At 48.6% G+C, this 11,954-nt stretch overlaps 1 protein-coding gene across 2 annotated transcripts in view; it reads right to left on the bottom strand.

Moving 5' to 3' along the window:
• The window catches only part of stat6 (signal transducer and activator of transcription 6, interleukin-4 induced), a 115,462-nt gene extending 110,934 nt beyond the window's left edge, over positions 1-4,528 (bottom strand). The window contains exon 1 of one of the 2 annotated variants that reach the window (XM_052058735.1): positions 4,505-4,528. The gene's annotated coding sequence lies outside the window, so the exon portion shown is untranslated. Of the gene's footprint in view, positions 1-1,108; positions 1,133-4,504 lie in introns of those variants that run through there. The other variant, XM_052058734.1, reaches the window with a different exon arrangement.
• Positions 4,529-11,954: the final 7,426 nt, after the last annotated feature.

Genomic DNA, 11,954 nt, shown 5'->3' on the forward strand with positions numbered 1-11,954 from the left:
AAGTGATTTGAAGATATCCTTTGCACTACATGCTTCGTATGCAATCATAGACGGGATTGTATGCAAATCATGGGAAATTGGGTTTTTGCTTGAGGAAGAAGATAACAACCTCATTTGCAGAATCATTTCTAACATCCATATTTAACCTATAGTAACATTTTTCATTGTGTCCATCTAGTGCAATTCTTTGTGCAATCAAACACTTTGTATTTTTTTTCTCCCCCCCACCCCACCCAATTTTGCTGCTGTAGACTGCAAAATTTCCCCAGTGTGGGACAAATAAAGGTTATCTTATCTTATCTTATCCTATCTTATCTAGCACTTTACAGTTACAGTATCCATAACACATGTCAACTTATTTGTTTTATTCTCATTCAAATCATTTTGTTAACAAGTTTGTTCAACGAAAGAGATTATGGACATTTTTAGGCAGATTATGGCTGTGAAGTGCTGTTTCTTATTTTGGTTGCTCTGTATTTTGTCTTGGCACTTTATGATACCATTCTTAGACTTGGCCGAGGAGATTGGTTCCTGGATGATGATGTGCACAATGTGCCATACATACGTACACACATGAGGGGACCCCAGAAGATGCCCAATTGATAGATGGAAAATATATTGCACAAATCCTATCCATGATAGCAACCCTATGCAATAATGCGTGGCCAGTTAATCATTGCATATTTTCTTTTAATCATTGTAAATTTTGTAAAACGTTATTCACGCAATGTAATGTAATGTCAGCTTCACTAGTCATCAGCAGTCAGAGCAGATATCAACATTCAGGCACCTGCGCCCCAAAAATGGCTGAACGGAAGGTGGGCGCGCTAGGCCAAATGATGACGTGTGATAGATTCTTTGGTCAAATTGATTACACAGTGCATCATCTTGGGGTAGCAAGGAGGATGTCAAGCCATGTCAATACTATAAGTCTGTATATAGTACTGTAATAAGGTCATTTTTAAAAGGTTCATCACATGATCGTAATCATTCAATTCCCATTACATGCTTTTGTATAATAAAGGGGGTGAATAGCCATTGTATTATGTTTATTTACATAAATAGTTCACACACACACACACACCCCCTCCGTGAGTCGTCACCTTACCGTGATGGAGGGGTTTGTGTGTCCCAATGATCCTAGAAGCTAAGTTGTCTGGGGCTTTATGCCCCTGGCAGGGTCACCCATGGCAAACAGGTTCTAGGTGAGGGGCCAGACAAAGCACGGCTCAAAAGACCCCTTATGATGAGTAAAATTAATGGATCTCAGTTTCCCTTGCCCGGACGCGGGTCACCGGGGCCCCCCTCTGGAGCCAGGCCTGGAGGTGGGGCTCGTTGGCAGGCGCCTGGTGGCCGGGCTTACACCCATGGGGCCCGGCCGGGCACAGCCCGAAGAGGCAACGTGGGTCCCCCTTCCCATGGGCTCACCACCCATGAGAAGGGCCAAAGGGGTCGGGTGCAATGTGAGCTGGGCGGCAGCCAAAGGACCCTGGCGGTCCGATCCTCGGCTGCAGAACCTTGCTCTTGGGACATGGAATGTCACCTCTCTGGCAGGGAAGGAGCCCGAGCTGGTGTGTGATGCAGAGAATTTCCGACTGGATATAGTCGGACTTGCCTCCACACACAGCCTGGGTTCTGGTACCAGTTCTCTCGAGAGGGGTTGGACTCTCTTCCACTCTGGAGTTGCTCACGGTGAGAGGCGCAGAGCAGGTGTGGGCATACTCATTGCCCCCCGGCTCAGTGCCTGTACATTGGGGTTCACACCGGTCGACGAGAGGGTTGCCTCCCTCCGCCTTCGGGTGGGTGGACGGGTCCTGACTGTTGTTTGTGCATATGCACCAAACAGCAGCTCAGCATACCCACCCTTTTTGGAGTCCTTGGAGGGTGTGCTGGAGAGTACTCCTGCTGGGGACTCCATTGTTCTGCTGGGGGACTTCAATGCTCACGTGGGCAATGACAGTGATACCTGGAGGGGCGTGATTGGGAGGAACGGCCCCCCCGATCAAAACCCGAGTGGTGTTTTGTTATTGGACTTCTGTGCTCGTCACGGATTGTCCATAACGAACACCTTGTTCAAACATAAGGGTGTCCATATGTGCACTTGGCACCAGGACACCCTCGGCCGCAGTTCGATGATGGACTTTGTAGTTGTATCATCGGATTTGCGGCCGCATGTTCTGGACACTCGTGTGAAGAGAGGGGCGGAGCTGTCAACTGATCACCTGGTGGTGAGTAGGCTCCGATGGTGGGGGAAGATGCCGGTCCGTCCTGGCAGACCCAAACGTATAGTGAGGGTTTGTTGGGAGCGTCTGGCGGAATCCCCTGTCAGAAGGAGTTTCAACTCCCACTCCGACAGAGCTTTTCCCATGTTCCGGGGGTGGCGGGGGACATTGAGCCAGAGTGGACCATGTTCCGTGCCTCTATTGTTGAGGCGGCCAATCTGAGTTGTGGCCGTAAGGTGGTTGGTGCCTGTCGTGGCGGCAATCCCCGTACTCGCTGGTGGACACCAGCAGTAAGGGATGCCGTCAAGCTGAAGAAGGAGTCCTATCGAGCCTTTAGGGCCTGTGGGACCCCAGAGGCAGCTGACGGGTATCGACTGGCCAAGCGGACCGCGGCTTCAGTGGTCGCCGAGGCAAAAACCCGAGCGTGGGAAGAGTTCGGTGAGGCCATGCAAGCCGACTTCCAGACGGCTTCGAAGAAATTCTGGTCCACCATCCGACGTCTCAGGAGGGGGAAGCAGTGCACCACTAACACTGTGTACAGTGGGGATGGGGCGCTGCTGACTTCGACTCGGGACGTTGTGAACCGGTGGGCAGGGTACTTCGAAGACCTCCTCAACTCCACCAACACGCCTTCCTTGGAGGAAGCAGAGCCTGGGGACTCTGAGGTGGGCTCTCCTATCTCTGTGGTTGAAGTCACCGATGTTGTTAAAAAGCTCCTCGGTGGCAAGGCCCCAGGGGTGGATGAGATCCGCCCGGAGTTCCTCAAGGCTCTGGATGTTGTGGGGCTGTCCTGGTTGACACGCCTCTGCAACATCGCGTGGTCAACAGGGAGAGTGCCTCTGGATTGGCAGACCGGGGTGGTAGTCCCTCTTTTTAAAAAGGGGGACCGGAGGGTGTGTTCCAACTACAGAGGGATCCCACTCCTCAGCCTCCCTGGTAAGGTCTATTCAGGGGTGCTGGAGAGGAGGGTCCGTCAGGAAGTCGAGCCTCAGATTGAGGAGGAGCAGTGTGGTTTTCGTCGCGGCCGTGGAACAGTGGACCAGCTCTACACCCTTAGCAGGGTCCTTGAGGGTATGTGGGAATTCGCCCAACCAGTCTACATGTGTTTTGTGGACTTGGAGAAGGCGTTTGACCGTGTCCCTCGGGGAGTTCTGTGGGGGGTGCTTCGTGGGTATGGGGTACCGAACCCCCTGATACGGGCTGTTCGGTCACTATACCACCGATGTCAGAGTTTGGTTCGCATTGCCGGCAGTAAGTCGGAATCGTTTCCAGTGGGGGTAGGACTCCGCCAAGGCTGCCCTTTGTCGCCGATTCTGTTCATAACCTTTATGGACAGAATTTCTAGGCGCAGCCGAAGCGTTGAGGGGGTCCGTTTTGGGGGCCTCAGTATTACATCCCTGCTTTTTGCAGATGATGTGGTGCTGTTGGCTCCTTCAAACGGGGCTCTCCAACTCTCACTGGAGCGTTTTCGCAGCCGAGTGTGAAGCGGTTGGGATGAAAATCAGCACCTCCAAATCTGAAACCATGGTCCTCAGTCGGAAAAGGGTGGAGTGCCCCCTCCGGGTCGGGGAGGAGATCTTACCCCAAGTGGAGGAGTTCAAGTATCTTGGGGTCTTGTTCACGAGTGGGGGTAGGAGGGAGCATGAGATCGACAGGCGGATCGGTGCAGCGTCTGCTGTGATGCGGACGTTGTATCGGTCTGTCGTGGTGAAGAAGGAGCTGAGCCAAAGGGCAAAGCTCTCAATTTACCGGTCGATCCCAGATGATGCCCAATTGATAGATGGAAAATATATTGCACAAATCCTATCCATGATAGCAACCCTATGCAATAATGCGTGGCCAGTTAATCATTGCATATTTTCTTTTAATCATTGTAAATTTTGTAAAACGTTATTCACGCAATGTAATGTAATGTCAGCTTCACTAGTCATCAGCAGTCAGAGCAGATATCAACATTCAGGCACCTGCGCCCCAAAAATGGCTGAACGGAAGGTGGGCGCGCTAGGCCAAATGATGACGTGTGATAGATTCTTTGGTCAAATTGATTACACAGTGCATCATCTTGGGGTAGCAAGGAGGATGTCAAGCCATGTCAATACTATAAGTCTGTATATAGTACTGTAATAAGGTCATTTTTAAAAGGTTCATCACATGATCGTAATCATTCAATTCCCATTACATGCTTTTGTATAATAAAGGGGGTGAATAGCCATTGTATTATGTTTATTTACATAAATAGTTCACACACACACACACACCCCCTCCGTGAGTCGTCACCTTACCGTGATGGAGGGGTTTGTGTGTCCCAATGATCCTAGAAGCTAAGTTGTCTGGGGCTTTATGCCCCTGGCAGGGTCACCCATGGCAAACAGGTTCTAGGTGAGGGGCCAGACAAAGCACGGCTCAAAAGACCCCTTATGATGAGTAAAATTAATGGATCTCAGTTTCCCTTGCCCGGACGCGGGTCACCGGGGCCCCCCTCTGGAGCCAGGCCTGGAGGTGGGGCTCGTTGGCAGGCGCCTGGTGGCCGGGCTTACACCCATGGGGCCCGGCCGGGCACAGCCCGAAGAGGCAACGTGGGTCCCCCTTCCCATGGGCTCACCACCCATGAGAGGGGCCAAAGGGGTCGGGTGCAATGTGAGCTGGGCGGCAGCCAAAGGACCCTGGCGGTCCGATCCTCGGCTGCAGAACCTTGCTCTTGGGACATGGAATGTCACCTCTCTGGCAGGGAAGGAGCCCGAGCTGGTGTGTGATGCAGAGAATTTCCGACTGGATATAGTCGGACTTGCCTCCACACACAGCCTGGGTTCTGGTACCAGTTCTCTCGAGAGGGGTTGGACTCTCTTCCACTCTGGAGTTGCTCACGGTGAGAGGCGCAGAGCAGGTGTGGGCATACTCATTGCCCCCCGGCTCAGTGCCTGTACATTGGGGTTCACACCGGTCGACGAGAGGGTTGCCTCCCTCCGCCTTCGGGTGGGTGGACGGGTCCTGACTGTTGTTTGTGCATATGCACCAAACAGCAGCTCAGCATACCCACCCTTTTTGGAGTCCTTGGAGGGTGTGCTGGAGAGTACTCCTGCTGGGGACTCCATTGTTCTGCTGGGGGACTTCAATGCTCACGTGGGCAATGACAGTGATACCTGGAGGGGCGTGATTGGGAGGAACGGCCCCCCCGATCAAAACCCGAGTGGTGTTTTGTTATTGGACTTCTGTGCTCGTCACGGATTGTCCATAACGAACACCTTGTTCAAACATAAGGGTGTCCATATGTGCACTTGGCACCAGGACACCCTCGGCCGCAGTTCGATGATGGACTTTGTAGTTGTATCATCGGATTTGCGGCCGCATGTTCTGGACACTCGTGTGAAGAGAGGGGCGGAGCTGTCAACTGATCACCTGGTGGTGAGTAGGCTCCGATGGTGGGGGAAGATGCCGGTCCGTCCTGGCAGACCCAAACGTATAGTGAGGGTTTGTTGGGAGCGTCTGGCGGAATCCCCTGTCAGAAGGAGTTTCAACTCCCACCTCCGACAGAGCTTTTCCCATGTTCCGGGGGTGGCGGGGGACATTGAGCCAGAGTGGACCATGTTCCGTGCCTCTATTGTTGAGGCGGCCAATCTGAGTTGTGGCCGTAAGGTGGTTGGTGCCTGTCGTGGCGGCAATCCCCGTACTCGCTGGTGGACACCAGCAGTAAGGGATGCCGTCAAGCTGAAGAAGGAGTCCTATCGAGCCTTTATGGCCTGTGGGACCCCAGAGGCAGCTGACGGGTATCGACTGGCCAAGCGGACCGCGGCTTCAGTGGTCGCCGAGGCAAAAACCCGAGCGTGGGAAGAGTTCGGTGAGGCCATGGAAGCCGACTTCCAGACGGCTTCGAGGAAATTCTGGTCCACCATCCGACGTCTCAGGAGGGGGAAGCAGTGCACCACTAACACTGTGTACAGTGGGGATGGGGCGCTGCTGACTTCGACTCGGGACGTTGTGAACCGGTGGGCAGGGTACTTCGAAGACCTCCTCAACTCCACCAACACGCCTTCCTTGGAGGAAGCAGAGCCTGGGGACTCTGAGGTGGGCTCTCCTATCTCTGTGGTTGAAGTCACCGATGTTGTTAAAAAGCTCCTCGGTGGCAAGGCCCCAGGGGTGGATGAGATCCGCCCGGAGTTCCTCAAGGCTCTGGATGTTGTGGGGCTGTCCTGGTTGACACGCCTCTGTAACATCGCGTGGTCAACAGGGAGAGTGCCTCTGGATTGGCAGACCGGGGTGGTAGTCCCTCTTTTTAAAAAGGGGGACCGGAGGGTGTGTTCCAACTACAGAGGGATCCCACTCCTCAGCCTCCCTGGTAAGGTCTATTCAGGGGTGCTGGAGAGGAGGGTCCGTCAGGAAGTCGAGCCTCAGATTGAGGAGGAGCAGTGTGGTTTTCGTCGCGGCCGTGGAACAGTGGACCAGCTCTACACCCTTAGCAGGGTCCTTGAGGGTATGTGGGAATTCGCCCAACCAGTCTACATGTGTTTTGTGGACTTGGAGAAGGCGTTTGACCGTGTCCCTCGGGGAGTTCTGTGGGGGGTGCTTCGTGGGTATGGGGTACCGAACCCCCTGATACGGGCTGTTCGGTCACTATACCACCGATGTCAGAGTTTGGTTCGCATTGCCGGCAGTAAGTCGGAATCGTTTCCAGTGGGGGTAGGACTCCGCCAAGGCTGCCCTTTGTCGCCGATTCTGTTCATAACCTTTATGGACAGAATTTCTAGGCGCAGCCGAAGCGTTGAGGGGGTCCGTTTTGGGGGCCTCAGTATTACATCCCTGCTTTTTGCAGATGATGTGGTGCTGTTGGCTCCTTCAAACGGGGCTCTCCAACTCTCACTGGAGCGTTTTCGCAGCCGAGTGTGAAGCGGTTGGGATGAAAATCAGCACCTCCAAATCTGAAACCATGGTCCTCAGTCGGAAAAGGGTGGAGTGCCCCCTCCGGGTCGGGGAGGAGATCTTACCCCAAGTGGAGGAGTTCAAGTATCTTGGGGTCTTGTTCACGAGTGGGGGTAGGAGGGAGCATGAGATCGACAGGCGGATCGGTGCAGCGTCTGCTGTGATGCGGACGTTGTATCGGTCTGTCGTGGTGAAGAAGGAGCTGAGCCAAAGGGCGAAGCTCTCAATTTACCGGTCGATCTACGTCCCAACCCTCACCTATGGGCACGAGCTATGGGTCGTGACCGAAAGAACGAGATCCCGGATACAAGCTGCTGAAATGAGTTTTCTCCGCAGGGTGTCCGGGCTCTCCCTTAGAGTTAAGGTGAGAAGCTCAGTCATCCGGGAGGGGCTCAGAGTCGAGCCGCTTCTCCTCCACATCGAGAGGAGCCAGATGAGGTGGCTTGGGCATCTGATTCGGATGCCTCCTGAGCGCCTCCCCGGTGAGGTGTTCCGGTCATGTCCCACCGGGAGGAGACCCCGAGGAAGACCCAGGACACGCTGGAGAGACTATGTCACCCAGCTTGCCTGGGAACGACTCGGGATCCCCCGGGGAGAGCTGGAAGAAGTAGCTAGGGAGAGGGAAGTCTGGGCTTCCCTGCTAAAGCTGTTGCCCCCGCGACCCGGCCCCGGATAAGCGGTAGATGATGGATGGATGGATGGACACACCCACACACACGCACACACACGTGTACACACACACACACACACACACACACACACACACACACACACACACACACACACACACACATTTAATCATGTTAACAGTGTCTGCTTTACTTGTGGTCCATAGTTTATAGCCAGATTTCGTGGTATGCTGTATTCATGATTCATGATGCCATGTGAGTTTAATAAAACTCATATTACAGTTTTAATAAAAGTGTTAAACAACATATTTGGACAAATCCATTAATTTTATTGAATAAACCTGGCGTACACAGCTGCTGATGTAATTATGTTCATTGTTCATGGATAGTTTTCAAACATTTACCTTTTAAATATTGTACTTTTGAGTATCAGAATTCTTGATTGTGAATATCAGTCAAAATAGAAAAATGGGTTCCCATGATGAACGTTTACAGAACCCAAAATTAGTTACAGTGCTTTCTCATTGGGCAATTTAATGGAACCGAAAAACAGTTTCTGTTAATTTCTGAAATCCTCAGGCCTGACATTGATCGGAGCCGAATCCGTACAGCATCATCCAATTGGGTCATTATAACCTTGTCGGGTTTTTTTCTTTGCACACAGAGATTTTTGCATGCAACTGATGGATGGTTCATTTTGTAAACGGATATAATGTACTACTCTGTTTTAAATTGCAACAACAACAGGAAAATTTCAAAGGATTTGTCAAGATGATAATAGACTCAACAAACTCACGACTTGACACTTTTACCAGGGAAGTCCAAGAAATAAAAACCAGCATCAACTTTACCCATAAAGAGGTAGACGACATTAAAAAAAATCTGTCAAACTGGCCATTCCAAAGACATGCAAACGGAATTCTACAAAGTATGTGACGGCATGCTTGTATTAACGGACAAGGTGGACTACTTGGAAGGACAGTCAAGAAGAAACAACTTAGTAATTGATGGAATTGAGGAAAAACCGGGAGAAACGTGGACTGAAACAGAGGAAAAAGTTCAAAAAATCCTTAAGGAGAAACTGCTGATACAGGGGCAAATTGAGGTGGAGAGAGCTCACCGCACAGGAAGACAAGACCCTGGAAGACCTCGACCAAGGCCAGTTGTGGTGAAATTTCTAAGATACAAGGACAGATCAAGGATCCTACAAAAAGCAAAATACTTAAAAGGCTCCAACATCTACATCAACGAAGACTTTACAGATGCCGTACGACAAAAAAGAAAAGAGCTCCTCCCAAAATTAAAAGCTGCACGTGACAGAGGGGAAACTGCCTACTTAAGACATAACAAACTTATTGTCCACCCCCGCACCAGTACTCCAACACAACAGGCTCGAGTTCAACACCATCAAGCAGAGAAATTCTCATACTGAGAATTTTTCACCACCCGACAATAAAAACTCTGACCCTACTGAAGCAGGAAATTCACATACCAAAAAATATGGACTTCGAATCCTTTGATGACCCTTCCAACCCTTTGATGACTTCCAACCCTACTGACCACAAGACGTTTGACCCTGAGAACAACTTGGACCCGGACAATAACTTTTTAAGACCGACTGACCGCGAGGCAGCCAGCGATGACCGACCGTGAGGGAGCCAGTGATGACCGCGAGGAAGCCAGCGACGACTGCAGGGAAGCCAGCGACCGTGAGGAAGCCTGGAGACAACCAGCCTGCGACCACCGTGAGGGAGCCAACGACGACCGCAAGGGAGCCAGAGACGACCGAGAGGAAACCAGCGACGACTGCAGGCGAGCCAGTGACCGCGAGGGAGCCGGGAGACGGCGAGCCTGAGGCAGCCGGGAGACAACCAGCCAGCGCGCGTGAGAGAGCCGGGAGGCAGCCAGCCGGCGAGCGTGAGGGAGTCGGCGACGACCGCAAGGGAGCCAGTGACCACGAGGGACCCAGTGATGACGGCGAGAGAGCGAGCGACGACAGCGAGGGAACCAACGACGGCCGTGAGGGAGCCATCGACGACCGTGTGGGAGCGGGAAATTCACATCCCAAAAACATGAACTTCCAACCCTTTGAAGATATTGACTATAAGCCATTCGATCCCGAGAACAATTTGGACCCAGACAACAACTTCTTCAACAACAAACAAAGGGTAACAAACTCTGACTATTACCTGGATGAACAATTCAACACTAATATAACATTGGAAAATGCACTTTCGGTAATACACTTAAACAGTAGAAGTCTCTATAAAAACTTCACAAAAATTAAAGAATACCTGACTAAATTCAATAAATTTAAAATAATTGCCATATCAGAAACTTGGCTTGATGAAAATAAAACAACTGAAATGGAAATAGAAGGTTATGAAATGTTTGCAACTAATAGAGAAAACAAAAAAGCAGGGGGGGGTTTGCAATATATGTAGACAAAGCACTTAAATGCAGTAAAATCGAGAGATTGACAAACACAATAGAAAACCTAATGGAATGTCTAATCATTGAAATACACAATAAAAAGGCATCAAATATCATCATAAGTTGCATCTATAGGACACCAGGAACATGTATTGACACATTCAATAAAAAACTAACAGATATGCTCAGTTACTACAACGATAAGAAAACACGAATAATATGTGGTGACTTTAACATTGACTTATTAAACCCAAATAGACACAAAAAAACAACTGACTTCATAAATACTATGTACAGCAACAGCTTTTTCCCAGTAATCCTGAAACCTAGCAGAATAACAGTTGACACGGCCACATTAATAGATAACATATTTATAAATAAGATTGATCATAAAATGGAAAGTGGACTTCTCATTAATGACATAAGTGACCACCTACCTGTTTTTGCAGTTTTTCATAATTATTTCGATAGAAAAGCTAAATCAACAACTCGTATAACAGAAATAAGACTAAGAACCCAACGTTCCATCGATGCCTTTAAGCAAGACCTAGAAAAACAAAACTGGACGGAGGCCTACTCAAACGAAGACCCAAATACAGCGTTTGAAGTATTTCAGTCTACCATAATCTCCTTATATGATAAACATTTTCCATTAACTAAAGTCTCCAAAAAGTATAAAGACCCAAGTAAGCCATGGATAATGAAAGGCATAGAAAACGCATGTAAAAAGAAAAACAATTTATATAAATTGTTTTTAAAATTCAGAACTGAAGAAGCAGAAAAAAAATATAAGACCTATAAAAATAAACTAGTAAATATTATAAGAACCAGTAAAAGAGATCATTATCATGCACTATTAGAGCAGAATAAAGGTAACACACAAGAAATATGGAGAATATTTAATCAAGTAATCAGAAATAGTCCTAAAAAAATGGATTATCCAGAGTATTTTATCAAAGGCAAAAATACAATTTTGGAAAAAACTGCAGAAATAGCAACTGAATTTAATGAGTATTTTGTCAACATCGGCAGTAACCTAGCAAAACAAATTCCTGATCCAACAAACCTGTTTGAAATAGATAGATACGTAGAAAAAAACTCCTCCACGATGTTCCTTACTGCAGTAAAACAAGAAGAAGTATCAAATATTATAAAAACTTTTAAAAATAAAAAGTCAACTGATTGCTTTAATATTGATATGACAATAATCAAGCAGATTATAGAATATGTAGTGCGACCTTTCACGCACATATGCAACCTGTCGTTAGAAGCTGGTATCTTTCCATCAAAAATGAAAATTGCTAAAGTTATTCCAATCTATAAAAGTGGAGAAAAACATCTGTTTACAAATTATAGACCAATATCACTACTACCACAATTTTCAAAAATATAAGAAAAACTATTTTCTCGCAGACTTGATAGTTTTATACAAAAGCATGCGCTGTTAAGTGAGAATCAATATGGCTTCAGGGAAAAACGGACTACCTCAATGGCAGTTATGGAGTTTGTGGAAGCAATAGCCACTAATATAGACAACAAAGAATTTACTGTTGGGGTTTTCCTAGATCTAAAAAAAGCTTTTGACACAATAGATCACAGTATATTATTGAAAAAACTAGAAAGATATGGCATTAGAGGTGTAGCTTATAAATGGATAAAAAGTTATTTAGAAAACAGATATCAGTACGTGCAACTCAACAATAAAAAAACGAATCAACTGAAAATCACTCACGGAGTTCCTTAGGGGTCAGTGCTT

Source organism: Hippocampus zosterae, chromosome 2 (genome assembly GCF_025434085.1).
Source record: "Hippocampus zosterae strain Florida chromosome 2, ASM2543408v3, whole genome shotgun sequence".
Taxonomy (NCBI): Eukaryota; Metazoa; Chordata; class Actinopteri; order Syngnathiformes; family Syngnathidae; genus Hippocampus; species Hippocampus zosterae.